An 18,315-nucleotide genomic window follows, 5' to 3' on the forward strand; every position below is an offset into this window, starting at 1 on the left:
ACAGCTTCAATCTGAACAATAAGTGGTGCATAATATCATAAGCGTGCAGCAGCTACATGAAAGTGACTGATTGAGACAAAAAGTGTGCGTGGAAAGTGAAGGTTAAATTCAGTTTTGGGGATGGTTCGAGTTGCAATTAAATGATGCTTTTTCAGATGAGGACATTGTTGCAACGACTCTGCATTGAACCCTTTTAATGATGTTTAGCCTCATTTTTAGCAATATTTGTATGCAAATGCACACTTTACATATGGCAGACACCTTTAACCAGTGCTGACTTTCAATGTTGCATTCAAGTTTTTTTATTAAAGTTAGTTTGTTTATTTGTTTATTTACTGTATTATCACACATTCAGAGAAATCGATCTATGTTCTGCAGCTTTTCATGGAACTCTTCCGCTACATTTCACATTCTGCCCGTGTGAACATTGTAAAGCTGAGGTCAGGCCTTCCTTCCTGCTGCCGTGTCAGTGGGTCACGGATGAATGTTCCTCCGTAAATAGTGTCCCTCCCTAATTTCCATGTTCACTTTTGCTCTGCTAATGAAGCATTACATGCCATCCAGGAGCCGGTGTGTTTACACCCGGGACTGGAAAAAGAAATAAATGCCCCTTTAAAACAGTCTGCTGCACACATTGTGAGACAGTACCTCCAGCATAATACTTTTTGTCTCCCATTGAGTGCTCTGCATGCAAAACCCACACTGAACATAATCCTGCGTTTACAGGCAGGCAACTGTGGAATATGCAGGAGCTTTTAAAGGAAGGAATAAGCGGATTTCCTCATAGCGTCACCCTTGTGACGCTATGTGATGGCATGACGGGTCCAGCAAATGTAACACATCGGTTTTCCAAAAAATTCTGGATGCTGATGCTCAATATCTAAAAAATGTAATAAGAATTCCTGACCTTAAACAATTGTTTTAATAGATATATAGTTATATACAGATCAATCCATCCTTTATTGTCATCCTTATTGATGACAATAATGATCCACATTTTGGTTTTGATTTAAACTAATTTAACTAGTTAACAAAGAACAGAACAGTTTTTTCGAATTTCACAAAATAATCACATGGCACAGGGAGGCGGAGCAGGACTTACAAGGCAAACATGGTGTCGGAATAACATGCTTTAATGAAACTGTGCTTATGAAATGTCATTATTTGCTCGTGTGTATTTGCACAAGACCTGCATCCCTGTAGCTTTTCAAGTATTCATGTGAGGAGAATGTTCTGTTGTGAATAAGAACTTGGCTCATGAGATGTGCAGATCATCGAATTCTGTTTTATTCTGTAGGAACTCTGCGTTTGGTCTTTAGAGTCGTCCCACACCTCTCCCACTCTTTTCCCACCGAGATGATTTATCGAGGAATAAAGGAGTTAAAACGGTCCCACGAGGGGCAAATACACTAGAGGAAGGATGTGGCATGCTGAGGAGTTATAAAGGTCAGGGGGCAGCAGTTTGTCTTGAACTTTTAAAGCCTCTCTCTCTCCCTCACTATGAACATATTTACACAAGGGAGGAGCACCGGGCGAGCAGCTCCAGCGTGGAAGTTGATTTCAGTCGAGTCCTGGCTTTCGTAACCCCCCCCCGGATCCACCAAGCCCTCAGCCTGGCATCTTTCCAGAGGGAGAACGCGCGGAATGATGCACGAGTGGCGTAATTACAGCGCCAACGTCTGCACACTGTCATGTCCAGTTCCAAAGTGATTACCATTAGCGTCGAGAATCTGCGATGCTGAATTTCAATAAGTCGCCTCAACTCTCCTCTCCTCCCTTGTCATCTTCCATCCGCTCGCTGTAAGCGATGACTTGTCGGTGACAGTTCCCGTGGCCCCGGCGGCTCCGGCAGGGTGTCGTGGGTTATGCATCAGAGCTGTACACCTGATATGCATTTCCAATGAGCTCATGCACTGACCAGAGTCCCTCAACGCGAGGCCCGAGTGTCACGCTGCCACCGTGACTTCATCTCGGCCTCATTTAGTGTCCCAATCTGCCAGGGCGGCTATTAGCACATCGGATTACGGCGGACGGGCTGGCACCGGCTTCCTGTCACGTTTGTCTGCCTAAATTAGACCATCTGACTTCTGCTCGGGTGCAGAGCCAGAGTGAGAAGGCGTACAGCAAGCACCACGCAGGCATGTGACGGACGCCACATACACAAACTGCCAGTCCTCTGGAGAAATTCACAGAACACGTACTGCAATTGTGCCAGCTATTTTCTAAATAATTAAAAATGTGACAGAGCGTTTGTAAATGTGCCACTAAATAGGCCACGCCCAGAAGTAAAAACTGATTGTTTTTATCTGATGATGAACAGCACACGGTGACACAAAACAAAAATGTCCTTTGCATTGAACCATCACCCTTGGTGAGCAGTTGGCAGCCATGACAGGCGCCCAGGGAGAAGTGTGTGGTGCTTTGGACGGTGCTTTGATCAAGGGGACCTCAGTGGCACCTTCATGGTTCAGTTGAACCCACAACCCTTTGGTTATGAGTCCGGTTCCTTACCCGCCTCGCACAACTGCCCACAGAGCTCCTCCACGGAATGTCACCCGCCATCGCAGACCATACAAACAAGGCTCTCATCTGGGGGTCCCAGAGAATGAAATGAGTTTCCGACCATCATCAGAGCAGAATATCTCGAAATCTCATCACGACAGCACCTGCTAGACTTGTACTTGCTCACACTGTTTGTATTTGCTCTTCTAAGACACTGCATGCACTTTAAGTGCAGATCATATTTGACCAACCGATATCAGTTTGTGGACATCAATGGTGTTTCGTCTTCACATAGTAAAGTAGAGTTTGGAGTTCCACAAGGTTCTGTCCTAGGTCCGTTACTTTTTTCTCTATACATGTTACCTTTAGGCGACGTCATCCGCAAACACGGTATTAGCTTTCATTGCTACGCTGACGACACACAGCTGTATCTGTCAGCAATGCCAGATCAGAGGCAGCAGCTGAACAAAATAGAGAATTGTCTGAAGGACATTAGACAGTGGATGCTCACCAACTTTCTCCTGTTAAACCCTGACAAGACAGAAGCGCTTGTACTTGGGCCTCAAGCAGCCAGGCATAAACTGGCTGACTACACAATAACCCTGGATAGCCTTTCTATCTCACCGAGTATTGACGTTGTAAGTCGCTCTGGATAAGGGCGTCTGCCAAATGCCATAAATGTAAAATGTAAATGTAAATGAAGTAAAGGATCTAGGTGTCATCATTGATGCAGGTCTCTCATTCAGTTCGCATGTAGATAATGTCACTAGAATAGCATTCTTTCACCTTAAAAATATTGTGAAAATAAGAAATATCATTTCAATGCATGATGCAGAAAAGTTGGTCCATGCATTTATTACATCAAGGTTAGATTACTGCAATGCATTATTGTCTGGATGCTCTAGTAGGTGCATGAGTAAACTCCAGCTAGTACAGAATGCTGCAGCCAGAGTTCTAACCAGAACCAGGAAATTTGACCACATCACCCCAGTCTTAAAATCACTGCACTGGTTACCCATCAAATTTAGGGTGACTACAAAATCCTACTTTTAACCTATAAAGCTCTAAATGGTCTCGCCCCACAGTACCTGAGTGAACTTTTGGTTCTTTACGAACCGCCACGCCCCCTTCGATCAATGGGTGCGGGGTCACTACTGGTACCAAAGGTGCAGAAGGTCACAGCTGGGAGCAGATCCTTCTCCTATAGAGCTCCGCAGTTGTGGAACAGCTTGCCTGTCAGTGTCCGGGATTCAGACACAGTCTCAGTGTTTTCTCTGGCTTTTTGCTAAAGTCCTAGACCCTCATTTCACTTGATTTTGATGCAGTGTCAATTATAAAGTCCAGTTTATCACAGAGTCCCCCTGTTAGACACAGACAAAGTTAAATTCACCAGTTAGGCTGTCCTAGTTAGGGTACCGGGCCACTGTAGCACCAATATACCACTATAACCACATATTTCAGTATCGGTCGTACAGTGAAACCGTCTGCCGCTGCTTCTGTTTGTTTTTCTCCGAGACACGGAATCAAGCGCCCAGACTACTGGCAGACCCCAGTGATCAGACCAGCAAACAAATCCTGGTTCCTGACATGCTTTACAAGGACAAAACATGAAACAAACCAGAGGGTCACCACAGCCACCACCACCACTACAGCTACAGCTTCAGGGATCTTCAAATGGACCAGTAACATCATTATGGACACGTAATCTAGACCATGACACTGACTACATCCTGGACTTCTCCAACCCTACAACCGTAGGACTTATCAATATATCATATCCAACCCTGCACTGACACCATTTGCAGGCTCACTCTACCCTGGAAGGGGGTCCCTCTCTCTATCACTCCTTCCCAACGTTTCTTCCTTTTTTTTTTTGTGGAGTTTTTCCTTGTGTGCAGAAGGGTCAAGTGTGGGGGGTGTGAACTGTAGGGCCTGTCAAAGCCCATTGAGACATACTGTATGTGATTTTGGGCTATATAAGAAATAAATGTTGTTGTTGTTGTTGTTTAAGTTGAGTGGCGCTCTATGTCTTGTCCTAAGTCTGGAAGTCACTGTAGATCATCGGCATGATTTGGAATAGAACAACATCCAGATCCTCCTGGATCTCAAGAAGATATTTCAAGGAGGATGAGAAGACAAGGGTGGGTGGGAGGGGTGTTGAGGTGTGTTTCGTTGGATGGGAATGTAGGTTTAAAACTGATGTACTTACCTTCCAACTGGGTTCTTCTGTGTATTTACAATCTAGCAGCTAAGTTGCTGCTGTGCTGCGAAGGAAATTAAATTGCTTCCTTTGTCGCCCTTTGCTGTGTTCAAGGGTCTTCGTGATCCAGCAAGAGGAAAGAAAATTGGTTTGCTAGGTGTCTATTAAATCCAACTCTGCCTAAAAAAAGCTGGGGAGGTTTTTCCCTTGATTTACTCCTCTGAGCAGATGTTTCTGCTTCACAGGGACCGTTTAGGTCCATAAAAGATTCAGCGGGGTGCGAGGGAGGATCTCACACTTATCTCTGGTATGAAGGGAAGCCTCTGTGTATTTATACGAATTGCTCTGCTCCCTGTTCTGTGACCTCGAACGTGGCTCAGGAGGAAGTGCCGTTGCATTCACGCCAGGACAAAGTCTCCACTCTGCAGAATGCTCCTTTGGTTTTACATTTACAGCATTTGGTAGAGACTCTTATCCAGAGCGACTTACATAAGTGCTTTAAAATGTCCATCCTTAAATCCCTCATTTGGTTCATTAGGATTCGATATGTAAATGTCATTAGCTTTCGAGTGCAAGTATTTCCTGAAAAGGAAGGTTGTTTTAACATTTTTAGTGACTGTTGTTCAGACATCTTGTGGAATTTCATTCTACCAAGACAGAGAAGAGTCTAGATGAATGCTTTCCTAGTACCTTGAGAGATGGAGGAGGATTGGAGAGATCGAGGTGCAAAGTGAGGAGTGATTAGAGATCTGAGGTAGGGGGGTGTGACACTTATTTCTATTGGTGTGCATAGTTCTAATGGATGGACTGAACATCATGCACAAAAACAAATATTTTTGCACAAAGTAAAGAACAAATCCATGTGTAATAGAAAATCGACCTCTGAAAGGTCCCTGTTAAGACCTCTGTTTAGACCTCTGTGATACTTGTTGCCTCTTGGGAGATCTCTCGCTTCTGTGGAACGGCCGAGTCTGCGCTTCGATCCTCTGAGACGTGGCTTTGTTTCAGCCTCCGTGGTTATTTGTCATGGACGTCAATGGCTGTACACACGCTCTACTTATCATGCACCTCAGCTTTGATTATGTGGACTAAGGTAAATGTGTCGATAAATTGATTTCTTCTAATTAACAGGGTCATTAAATGCCAGGAATAATTAAAGATGGTTACACAACTTTGTTTCCTGCTCTTAGTCCTCAGAGGCACGAGATAAGCAAAATTACTAATGTAGGCACACAAAGTGTCAAAATAATTGTTCTATAATATTTTATAATAATATAATATTCAGTGTTTTATGTTTTTCATATTTATACAGTTTATGGCCATTTATCGTTACACTAATATTATCATACTCACTGCATTATGTCCATTGTGTCTTTTTTAGGTCAGCTTAAGTATATTTATTATCCCCATTGTTTTAATGTGCTGGTTTTCTGCAGTTTGGTCCCGGACAATATAGCTAAATTTTTCTTGAGCGTTGGCCTAGGCAGAGCTCCACCCGGTGCTCCACCTGCCCCACTAGCACCAAAGATTCCACATAGCGGCTGGAGAAATCTATGCTGACACCCAACCCCTCACTGGACACCGTTTAGAAGAGACCAGGGGTTGCTGGTTTGTGGATGGACTTAAAACAGCCAATAAGATAACGGTCATTATTTGACCTCATAACCAAGCCACTGGGGATGCATGTGAAAGTGAAGCCTGTGAAAAGTCTTAGTTACCGTACTTCTTGTAACTTTCCACTCTCTTGGGTGGTCAGATGTTTAAGATTCACTCTAAAACACAATAGAGCCATATGGCAGCTTAGATTGGATTAATCTTTTTTAATGAAAAAATAAACATTTGTTAAATGGAACGTCCCTATCTTCTCATTTGAATACATTAGTGTGGGACTAAAAATTGCAAGAATTTCATGGTCGTCCTCATAGAGCCGTGAAGGAGCTGCTGAGGGAATGCAGATGGACAACTGATTGAATGCTAATTTCTGAGTTTGGGGGGAAAAAATGTTCTGCTTTCCCAATTCTGCATGTTGTATACAACATGGGGATGAAATGATGAAACTGAATGTTGTTCTGATGCAAATTCTCCTTGTAATGAGGAGAAAATAAGTAACAAAAGTTTAGGTTTCGTTGTCTACTGTCTATGTGACAGAATTTTTACTCTTGAGATTTCACTACAAACTGTCAAATTAAGTCATGTAGCATGAAGTTGAAGGAAATCCATTTGTCACCTTTGAAAAAGGTGGTACAATTCTGACTGGTACAATTCTGTGATGATAATTTATTCTCACAAAATGTGACATGATTTTACCTAAAAAAAGAAAACATTTTGCAACATGAATCTCTATCCTCTCTGTCAGTGTTTACTGATTAAAAGTGAAGATACTGGACATGACTGTCCAGTGAAATTTGTACATTCTGGTGGTATTTTCTGATGAAAAGTGCTGGAGAAGAATGAGGGTGACGTCTCAGCGCCTCTCTGTGACCAGCAGCGTTGGTCCAATTCCATTCGGGCCCACGTTCACATAATGAGGCTGCACTTGTTGCATGAAAAGATCCGGGCAGAGATTAGTGATTATAAAAAAAAAAATATGGCCGCATCAAGGTCCTGGCTGAGCCGTTTCGCCAAATGACTGCTGCCACAGACGAGAGTTACGGAGCACAAAACTTGTTTGCTTTTACTGATTTTTTTTTACTCTTACAGCTCCAGTTGGTTAAAATACAATGTACATTAACGTTCAAATAATTCATATTATAAATCAATCAGTGTGGTTCACCGCTGGATAATTTATGTGAAAACAGAACATCTCTGACAATAATTCTGAGAAGAAAAGCATCACAATGTACTGTATTTTCTAATATGGTTGTCCATTAGCTATTATTATGTTGTGATGCCTAATAGTGTTTAATGTAAAAAGGAAAAGAAACATAAACTGAGATTTTTCCATCCTGTGTTCAGCACCCAGACGTCTGGTCACATGAACCCTTAGTCACGACCTTCTTCTGCACTGGCGACAGGACAGGAATCGCCTCTCAATGGCAGGCTTTTTGATGGATTTATCATCCTCCACTTGAGATTAAGAGCTGATGAGCTCTGCCTGGCGGTCATAGGTGCTCAACATTTGGTAGATGTTTCGAGAGATGGTGGGTAAAAAAATTTAGATAAGTCATCAGTGTGAGGCGTCATTGCGGTCTCTCTCCTCAAATGGGGTTGTGGTGACGATGACCCTCTGCGCCGCAAAGTCCAGATCCACCTGAGAGGGATCAGTTCTGTGCCAGAGAGACGGTTCCAGTTTCCAAAGTGCCATCTGTTGTCCATCACAGTTCACCAATGGATTATGCACAGACCAACCAGCCACATTTCACCTATCTATCCATCAATCTACAGTCCAGTAATACATAGGTAATAATAGCTTCTAAAATGGAAAAGGTTTTGAAAACTGCATATTTCAATCTTTCTCTGCGTTTGGTGTATCTCACCTTTGGTTTCATGGAACTGGGATCAGTCCAGGTTCACCCAGCACGATCAGACTGTTCCGGAGTGTCATGTTGTGACGTTCCTGAAATTTCAGCAGTGTCTGGTCAGTGTCCAGTCTACAATTGCTCAAAGGTGATTAGTAGCCCAGAAGTATTTACTTCTTCTTAAATGTGACCTTTTTTTTTGTGACATGCTGCTGTGGACAGGAGACGGTCTCTTCTGCCCCCCTCCCACTGGCCAAACTGGGATTCCTCCAAGAGGGTAAACCATCTGACAGAAGAACTCATCTGCACCCAGCCATGTTGAGAGCCGTGTGCAGCATTTAAATCAGAGGGAAACACATTTACATTCCTACATTTTAGACCTAGGAAATGCATCTTTAACACTTTAGACTTCATTTCTCAAACTTCAATTTTCTACCATGGCTCCTTTCTTACTCGCGGACTTTTAATACATTATCCACTGGATTCAATAAAAAGTGCTCCTCATTTTCCCCTGGCATTTATATTCAAAATCCCTTCGTTACATGGATCTCCAGGGGATAAAAATTAGATTCAGAGCTGCATTCAGAACTCAATGGGACATCTTTCATGTCATTGTGTTACAAATGCGCTCAGTAATATGCTGCACTTTCAGATGTGATGATTCATGTTCTGATTTAGGCTGATCTGCAAGGTTGGAGATAGTGTTGGAATACTGTTGGTATTCCTTAATGCCAAGACTCTGTGCGCTGCAGTCCATTTTCTGTTTTCTGCCTCGAAAAAGGACAGTTCTGGTATCGTTTCGCTTGATTTTCTCCACCACGTAGCAGTAAGACTGAAAGAAAGAAAAACTGCGCCGCTGCAGTAAATTGAATTTCTTGTTGTCACAGGTACCCGCCAGGTAAGAAAGTGCAAGAGTTCACTTTGATGTAGGGCACCAAAAAAGTAGGTTATTTGAAGCTCTACCATTTGTGCTTTCACACGTCGCTACAACCTGCTCTGTCCAGGTGTCGGAATGACGGGCTTTTTGATGCTTACAGACTCTGAAACCCCCGAACGTCATTAGAAGCAGAGCGTTGTGACACTCAGCCGCTCGGATGTCAGGCCAGCCCTCTTCACGCCTTCCACACCGTGAGAAATGTCGGCTTTTCTGAAAAAGGAAAAAGGTATACATGGCCGGACGTTACACGTCTTCACTTTTAATCCATATTGGCCTTTAGGGTCTCAGCCCATTGGACGGTTTGCAACTGTTCAATATTCAAATTCGGCATGTATCTCCCCGTCATCACAGGGCACCAGTGCAGCCACCTGAGTCTTGCATAATTCATGCGTGTGCCAGGCTCGTTTTCCTAATGTATTCTGACTGCACACAGCCCAGTTCTTTCCTGCACACACACGAACGCAAGCTTAAATACACAATGTTGCTGCCATTCGAAGACATGTTGCCACCACAGTGCTGCATAATTCATGGCAGTGGTGCACATATTGGGAACGTCATCGACGGCTGTGTTACTGGGACGTTAATAAGGCGTCACAGAGGCTTTCTTTGGCTTCTCAGCCTTTGTAATGTCGGTGAGTGTTGTGTAACAGCTCATTAGCCCGTCACTCAGCAGCAGAACGCAGGACATTAGGTCACACAGGGACCTTCGGAGGAAACTTGAGAGGCTGAGAGGCTTTTTAAAAATAATTATTTTGATCTCAAGCATGGTGCAAATGTGTCACAAATCATAAATCATAATAAATTCTTGTTGTCATAATTAATTAGGAGAATTTTTCCTGATGTGGAAATTATTAATCTTCAGTATATATATATTTTTAATAGAAAAGCCAACAGGCATTAGCACATATTTAAAGAAAGTAGTTTAAATCTCATATTAACGGCGAAAACTATAGTTACATAAAAGTAATAAAACATGAGTTATGCAGTTCAGCACTAGGCTGGAAATCATCATAGTCTGAAACTGTGTTATTATTGTTATTATTAACATCAAATTATTTCCCTAAAATCAAATATATGGTTTCACCAACCCTTCAACTCACCCTCAAAAAAGGTTCATTTTCATGACTTTTAGTCCTTTAACTTCACAGATCCATGCAGAACAACTTGACTTCCTGTATCCACAGTGTGCATCTACTAAGACTGTGTGTCTTCAAGAAGCCTTGAGACATGTGATAATTCCAAATATATGAATTTTACAGTGATTACTAAAGTTAAGCTGCTAATCCAAATAAAGCTTCTTACGTTTCAGGTTAATTAGATGCAGAGTATGATCTAAGGTTCTGAAATTTTCATGCAGTGCGTGTGTGTGGGTGTGTATATACGTGTGTGTTGTGATGAGTCAATAACTTCACTGCTTCCAGGCCTCTAACCTGGCTCACGCTGGGTGGCTGCTTGGCTCCGAAAGCCTCCTCCGTTCTGAGCCGCAACTCCAACCATCTGCTCCTGTCACAGCAGACAGCAGGCCACACCTCAGTCCAGGGATGAAAAACAGAACAGGAGCATCCCGGGGTTCTGACACCAGTGCCCATCGTCAGTTACTGTGAAGAAGCAGTCGTTGCAAAACAGCATGATGCCTCGTCAAATCTGAAAAGAATCCGGTTCTGAAACGTCCAAACCATGAAAAGTTTGTATACCAGTTGTCAGGTTGTAATCAAGAATTTTAGCAACACCATAAAAAAATTAATGCAAACACATGTTCGAACAGGTAGAAGTCGAGAATAAATGCTAGGTGTAAAGAATTGCAGCGTAAACTTATCCATAGTTCTGGACTAAGGAAGAAAGTGGGTGTGGTTCATCGGACATGATGAACATCTCTGGCCTTTCTCAATTTGCCACAAACCGTAATTCAAAAGGAAAGTTGCCTCTTTAGTGCATCCACATTGCAGGTCATGTGTAGCTAAGAGTGAATAAGTGAGGCCTGATTTATTAAACATTCTTCGAGGAGAATGTCTGAAATGAAAATACCAAAGTGCTTCGTCACTCTAGCACTTGTTAGCCATGCAACAATTGATTGCTTTCCTGACATGATGGGGTCAGCGGAATGTAAATGTTAACACAGGGAAGCAATTTGGAAGGAAATTGAGAAAAGTAAATAAAAAAAAAGTAAAATAAATGCAGTTTGTGATGCGTTAACAGTGAACTTTTACGATAGACTTACAGATGGGTGAAGATTTGTTTTTCGGTTTAACAAAGTGACAGGCCCGGAACAAAACATGACTTCTTGTTGGACCACTGAGGTCGGGTGGATGGCCTGCAGGGGCTGGGCGAAGCTTGGGAAAGGAAAAGTCCAACGGGTTTTGAAGTAAACACTGCAGGGAGAGGTGGCCTGTGCTTTTATTAGAGGCAGAGACATTGTCAAACCAGGGGTCATTCTCGGGTCAGACTAAATAAATGAACGAATGAATCAATTAAAGCATGTTTTTGTTCAATTGCTTGCGCCAGACACAGTTGTGGTTACGCAAAAAAAAAAAAAAATGCTGACCTCCTCGGATTTTCTCAGAAGTATGAAGATGACAGAGCAGGTTATGAGAAGGCTCTGGCCTTGTTTTCAGTTTTACCAGGTAGTTGCTGATTCTACAAGGGGCTTCACGTGCTAACTTTACAAAGCAAGGCAAACAACAACAAAAAAATGACCAGAGGTGGGTAGAGTAGCTAAAACTTTTACTCAATAATATTGTTTACTCAATAATAATCAAGTACGAGTAAAAAGTAGTCATGCAACTCAAGTCAAATGACTCAAGAAAATGTGCAAAAGTATGTAGTTATAAAACTACTGAAGTACTAAGTAACTGTTTGATTTTAATATCTCATTAGTTTTTCAGAAACAATTTATTGATACAGAAAAAATAGAAATGTGATAATTGTGGTATTGTAGAAAATAATGGACTAAATGTTCATTCTTAATTATGCTGATTATATGTGTTAGGATTGGTATATTACATAAAACAGGTAAATGATAATTAATCTGACAATTTGTTTTGTGCATGTTCTCCTCCAGGAAGCAACATAGCAACCCAGACCAGGGAACCGCTGTGGAATTGTAAGAAATACACAGTAACATGTGATAAAAAAAATGATATTCTCAACAATTCCACGCTTGTTTTCTCCACAAATCCTAGCAAAGATGTTTATGCCAGAATCTGAGCGTTTAAAGATCTGAGTGTTTTTGCTACTGTCATCCTCACATGCCTCCCAGCTTCTACTATTACACACCTGCAGATGGTCCAAGATGTGGCAGCGTGTCTGATTTTCAATCACGTGTCACTTGAATCAAATTCACCTACAGAGGAACTTCCAGGTCTGCACCCACAATTATAAATTCCCATGGAATGTGGCCATGCTTTTCAGAAAGCACAAACAAAGCAATTCCTGTCCAGACTGCTCTCATCTGCCACTCGCAGATGGTAGAATGGGCTACCAAACGCCAACAGGGCAACTCCATCACGCTCTGTCTTCGAGAGTCTCTTGAAGGCTCATCTATTCAGAGAGCACCTCCTCTCCTAAAACTGAATACCTATCTGGAGACCTCACACACCTTTGAATGGAGCAGCATTTGAAATGGTATGAATCTTAGGTTATAGGGCCCCGAGGAATGGCCAACAAGTCAAAGAAAAGTAAAGTGTTCTTCATTATCCTGTAGTGGCTTGTTTGCTGTGCATGATTCCAATTTATCTGTTTTTTAGTCATTTTTACACAAACACGCATGAAGCATACCACACGTCAGCAGCTGTGAAGATCCACAGCAGTGCAGAACCACAGCTGCAGTATTTTACTGTCCATGTCGCAGCAGTAAATCGCCTTAAAGCTACTGTTACTGGATTCTTATTTATACGGAAACGTTCTACCAGCCAAAGCTGACGGTATTTCATCATAAAGCTAACAGTTTTTTTTACAGAAAGTACCGCTGGCTCAGCGTTGCATATCCAAGAGGAGGAAAGGCACATTCCTGAGACGAGATCGAAAAAAAGATGCCCTAACCTGAGGACATGCACCAAAGTAGAATTTAATAAAGTGTCAGCAGAGGACATGGGTGGGGGTCCGCGTGAGGAAATGCCTCTTCCTAGTGGCAAATGTCACCGTCATGTCAACTGGAGTGAAACGTGTAGTTAAATTGTGGCACAATTATCTGTTAATCCACTGAATTTAGAAAAGAAGAGGGTGGTCTGACTGGTGGTCGGTGTCAAACACAACACATTCCCTTGAATAATGGAAGTACTTGATATAATTTGACTGTCTCATGTGTAGATTGAAATGATATTCTCCACTGAATTGTGGAGAAATTCTGTTGGTTGGAGGGGGGGGGTGCATAAAACTAGAACCAGGTGTTGTGGATGAAGTGCCGGTGATCTGATGCTTCTGCAGGTGGAGCTTGTCTTATTTAAACCTGCCTGCTAAGATCTGCTGTTCTTTTTCTTACTGACACTGTGTGTGTGTCATCACACTGAGATCTAAAGAACACTGAGGCCCTCTGAACAAGGTGGTTGATGTCTGTGCGTCTGGCAAGCGATTTAAGAAGTTTTATAAATTAGTTTGATACTGAGAGAATGCTGAACATTTCTTTTGATTTCATGATCTGCAGGCAATTCCTTGGGTGAAGGTGTAAACGTCCACAATCAGAAAGAGACTGGACAAATTGGACCTGCATTGGAGATGTGCCAGGAAAAAGCCTTTGCTCTCCAAAAAGAATATTAGAACCAGACCACAGATTCCCAATTTGCCATTTTGAAATAATGGCCTCTGGGCAGAGATGTATTTCACGCTGCTGCTACATGCCATATGAGGAGAAATGTTAAAGTTTAGATGTACTATGAAGTTTGGTGTTCCTTCATTGTCTTGGTGACCAGGCACCTTGCAGTGCTTCAGTTCTAAATTCTTCATCATGACAGAGTTGAGAGGCCATCGCAGTAGACCTTTTAACAGGATACCCATCCAATGGGAGGGGGACGTTGGTGGCCTAGCGGGTCAGGAAACGTACCTGTAATCAAGTACCTGGCCCATAAGTGCCCTGATTTCAACCCCATTGAGATGCTGAAGGAACTTGAGATCAAAATGAATTTTACAAGCGAGGTCAAACATTTCAGGCAATCTTCCAAAACTGAATTTCCATCTAGAAGCTATCAAAGAAAACACCAGACGGCAGAGAGATTTTCTACTCAAGAACCTGATGGATTTCAAAAATGACGAACAACTTTTGACTTTTGAGATTTGCTCCAGTGCACCTCACTGGCTGATTTCCTTCTGCTTGTCAAACTGGACCGAGCAAAAATGAGAAGAAACAGACTCAGACCCACAGCCATAACTAATGAAAGGTTGAAAAGCACACTTTCCTTGTTAATGTATATCGTCATTATCAATCCTCCAAACAACTTGAGAAAAATATAAACCATACAAAGTGTTTCATGATATGCTCGTCACTTTGGGACATTATTTCTTCACTTGTTTCTTACACTGCATTTCTGTCTTTTGACGACTCTAAAGAGGGCGATTAATGGTATTATTTAAGAGCTACTTCTACAGCACAGCTGCCTTGTCAAAGGCGAACTCTCCATCTCCATTGATTGATAACTTATTTGTGTCCCTTAGAGCCCTGTGGGTCTCTGAAGCCGCCTCATGCTTCAGCGTAATCAACCCTGTATTGAGGTGCAAGCTGTGGCGGCGCATGAAATATGCAAGGCAGTGGGCTGGAAGTCTCCCTGGAGAAATTAGAGCCTGAAAATAAATGATTATATCTTTTTCATTGGGATGTCTCTCATGCATCGCGATGTATGGCGCCCGATTCGTTCCGAGCTAATGACAGCACGGCTCCCATCCAGGACGGAATGCTGATGTTCAGACATCACACCGGACGAAGTGGATTAAGTGGCGTACGTGAAAATTGTGCTCGAGTGACGAAGGAAAGTAACCTTTGGGAGAAAAGAATATTTGGCCAGCTTGTGCAAACTCAAGTTATGTAAAAGAAACGGCAGCTTTTTTATTAGTTGGCTACAATGACCGATTTAGGGGGACACGATGTATTCTTCATAAGTTTTTTTATTTGCTAGACTTCTAAAGGACTTTCAACTCATCCTCTTTTGAAGCCTCGGATGTGTTCCACACTTCATTATGTATTTATAGTTATAATATATAATATAGTATTCAGAAGTTTAAATGGAGTTGAATTTTATGTGCATGTTCCTACTTTCAGTCAAGTACAGGATTTGTCCTCATCCAGTAGGGATGAAGTCATTAAAGTAGCTGAGACAGATTTTATTAATCGGTCGTTGGTAGGTCAAAATAAAAACAAATAACAATTGTGAACTGATTTGTTTGAAATTTGAAACGTTTAAGTATGGCCTACGATATGTGGGAGTGGCCTAGTGGGTAAGACACTCACCTATGAACCAGAAGACCTCAAAGTCCCAGGTTCAAACCTCACTTACTACCATTGTGTCCCCGAGCAAGACACTTAACGGAGTGTCCCCTGGGAGGCTGTCCCTGTCACTGACTGTAAGGCCCTCGGGATAAGGGAGTCTGATAAATGCCATAAATGTTGTAACCATTTGGCAATCAGAATATTTTTGTGCACTACGAATTTGGAACACTGCACAAACAATGAAAGTGTTCGCTTGACATTAGCTTTTGGGGTTTTGTGCACAATCTGCTTGACACACACATGGGCCCAATCAGGACAGTGTTATAACCACAGACGCTGTGGTTCCGCCCATTGGGGCTGTGACATTCTTTTGTGGACCCTGCATATATTGTGTGTAACGTTGTTGTGAGATAGTTTTGGTTCTGTCCTTTATTTCCCCTGTTTTCGGCCATCGAGCCTGGTTTTGTTCCTATTATTTAATAAATCTTGTTTCCCATTATGTCCCGCCTCTGCGCTTACTTGAATGACATCTTGAATCACAAAACCTCTAGACACATTCTGTATGTGTCTGTTATGGAAAAATGTTTGATTTAAATTATACACACTTTTAACTCAACCCAATGAGAATTTTTTAATACAAGGTGTTGTATCTCCTTTGACTCTGACGCTCCCTTGCAAGTCATCCCTCATTTTTCATGAGACTATTTGGCTTCCAAACCGGATTTCCATTTCATCGTGTTTATGTTTGCTTGCCATTACTGCTGCACTTTGCCAAAATCTTGACAGCGCTGTCAGATGAGGAGGTGTCTCCTGTTAGGAAGAGAACATTATCTGCTATTTAAAGTAGGAATGGGCTTCATGCAAGTGACAGGCTGTCTGGAAGCCCTGAAGTATGAACGTGGTCATGGTGTGTTCTTTTTTTAATCCTTTTTTTTTTAAGATTAAAAGGACGAATATTTATTTCAGTTGTTGAAAGAACCCGCCTTTGATATTGGGTATATATAACTCTTGATTCCACCTAAACCAAGGTGTGTGTGTGTTGCCAGGTTTTTGCTGTGTTCATACAAAATTAGAAATGATCCAATGACAAGGCTGCATGCTGTAATGTCCAGCTGCCCACCCCACACACACATGCATGTTCTGTTGGAAATATTTGGAAATAAAGAGTTCCCCTCTTTAGAAAATCGCTCGTTCTGCTCTCTTTTCTGTAACCCTAACTCGGCACACTGAGCGGAGCGGCGTGGGATATTAAATAAACAACATTTAGCTCTAATTTGCTGCAGCTTCGTTTTTTCCCCCCGACTGTTTTATCTCCGTCCAACGCTCACTGCACAGCCTCTGGAAACAGCTTCACGAATCGGAGCGATTTTCTAAAGCTGTCGCTGAAAAGCGTCTCCTGCAGATTACCGGGTGAGCCTTCCGCAAACATCCCCCAGGAGACCTCCTTTCTACCTCAACCACTCATGGAGTCCAGTCCAGCTCATGGCTCAGATCGGGCGGTCATTTGTATAAATGCCGTCGTTTACAGTTACGCTGAGATTTGAGTTTGAAAAGGATTTTCAAATGCAATAGTGTACTATGTGTTCTTGCGACAGGTCTTTAAAAGAGTGGCGTTCGACCTTGAACCTCTTCCTGTGGTTCATGTTCGTCCATCCTGTTGTTCTCAAGCTCCTGTGCGCGTACATGCATGTAACGCAGGCCACAGACGTAATTTTAACTCTCCCTCTCCTCCCCCCATGCCGTTATTATCAGATGCCTCTTTGGTCTGGAGCGCTCATTATTTTAGGATGGAGAGTGAGAGAGAGAGAGAGAGAGAGAGGGAGGCCACAGGTCAGCCCCACTCCCCTCATTTCCCGTTGTTTACTGCTGATATGAGAAAGGAGTGCCGCTCCTGAGAAACTTAAATGACAACCTGAAGGAGGCCAGAGCCTTTGGTTTGGGGGGGTTATTAAGATTAAGCTCCCGGGAGGCGAATGCTGTAACAGGAACCGCCTGATTACCTGCCAGATCAGGACAATGCAAACAAAACTAATTGAACGTGTTGCCTTCCATTTTCTTGGCGTGGAGTCGCTGATTGAAAAACGTAATTGAAATGGAGGTAGGAGATTTGACAGGGGACTTTCCTTTTCATGCTTTAGCTGTAACAGAAGGTTGCACAATGCAACCAACACAAAAACATTAACAAATATTTTTATTAACAAATAGAAATAGTTTTGCTGATTCTTTTGGGCCATGCATGTGAGCTTCAAAATGACAAATGTTTTTTTATGTTAATTTTATATCTATTCTTGCACTATTGCATGCATGAAGTTTCAAGTTAACATTAGTGTTGCCCGAAGACGACCTTCATTGGACATCTGCCTAAAATACTGTAATTAGTTTGCATGTCTCCTGGATGGATGGATGGCCTTTCCTTCCAGACTGGAGAGCTTTTGATTACCACGCCTGCTTCTTAAAACCAAAGGCATGCTGAGGTCTTGTGGTTCTCATGCATTGAACCCTGAACCATGAGCACACATCAGCTTCATGTTTCTGGCACTTGGCCGAATCTGGCCACAGGAGGACTTTGGAGAAATTCCTCTGTAGTTAAAAATAGCATTGACCCCCTACAAAGGCTTGGACAATAGCTTCTCATTCTCTCCCGGTCTGCCGCTGGACCTGGTGTTTACCTCGGCCTGTGTTAATTAAACAATAGTGTTACTGATTAACATCCGAAAAACAACACTGACCACTCACACTGGTCCATTTCCACTTCCCACCCCTGGAGCAGAATAGGTTTGTAGTAGCCTACCAGAAGACCCAGGTT

The sequence above is a fragment of the Denticeps clupeoides genome, chromosome 18 (genome assembly GCF_900700375.1).
Source record: "Denticeps clupeoides chromosome 18, fDenClu1.1, whole genome shotgun sequence".
NCBI classification, from domain to species: domain Eukaryota; kingdom Metazoa; phylum Chordata; class Actinopteri; order Clupeiformes; family Denticipitidae; genus Denticeps; species Denticeps clupeoides.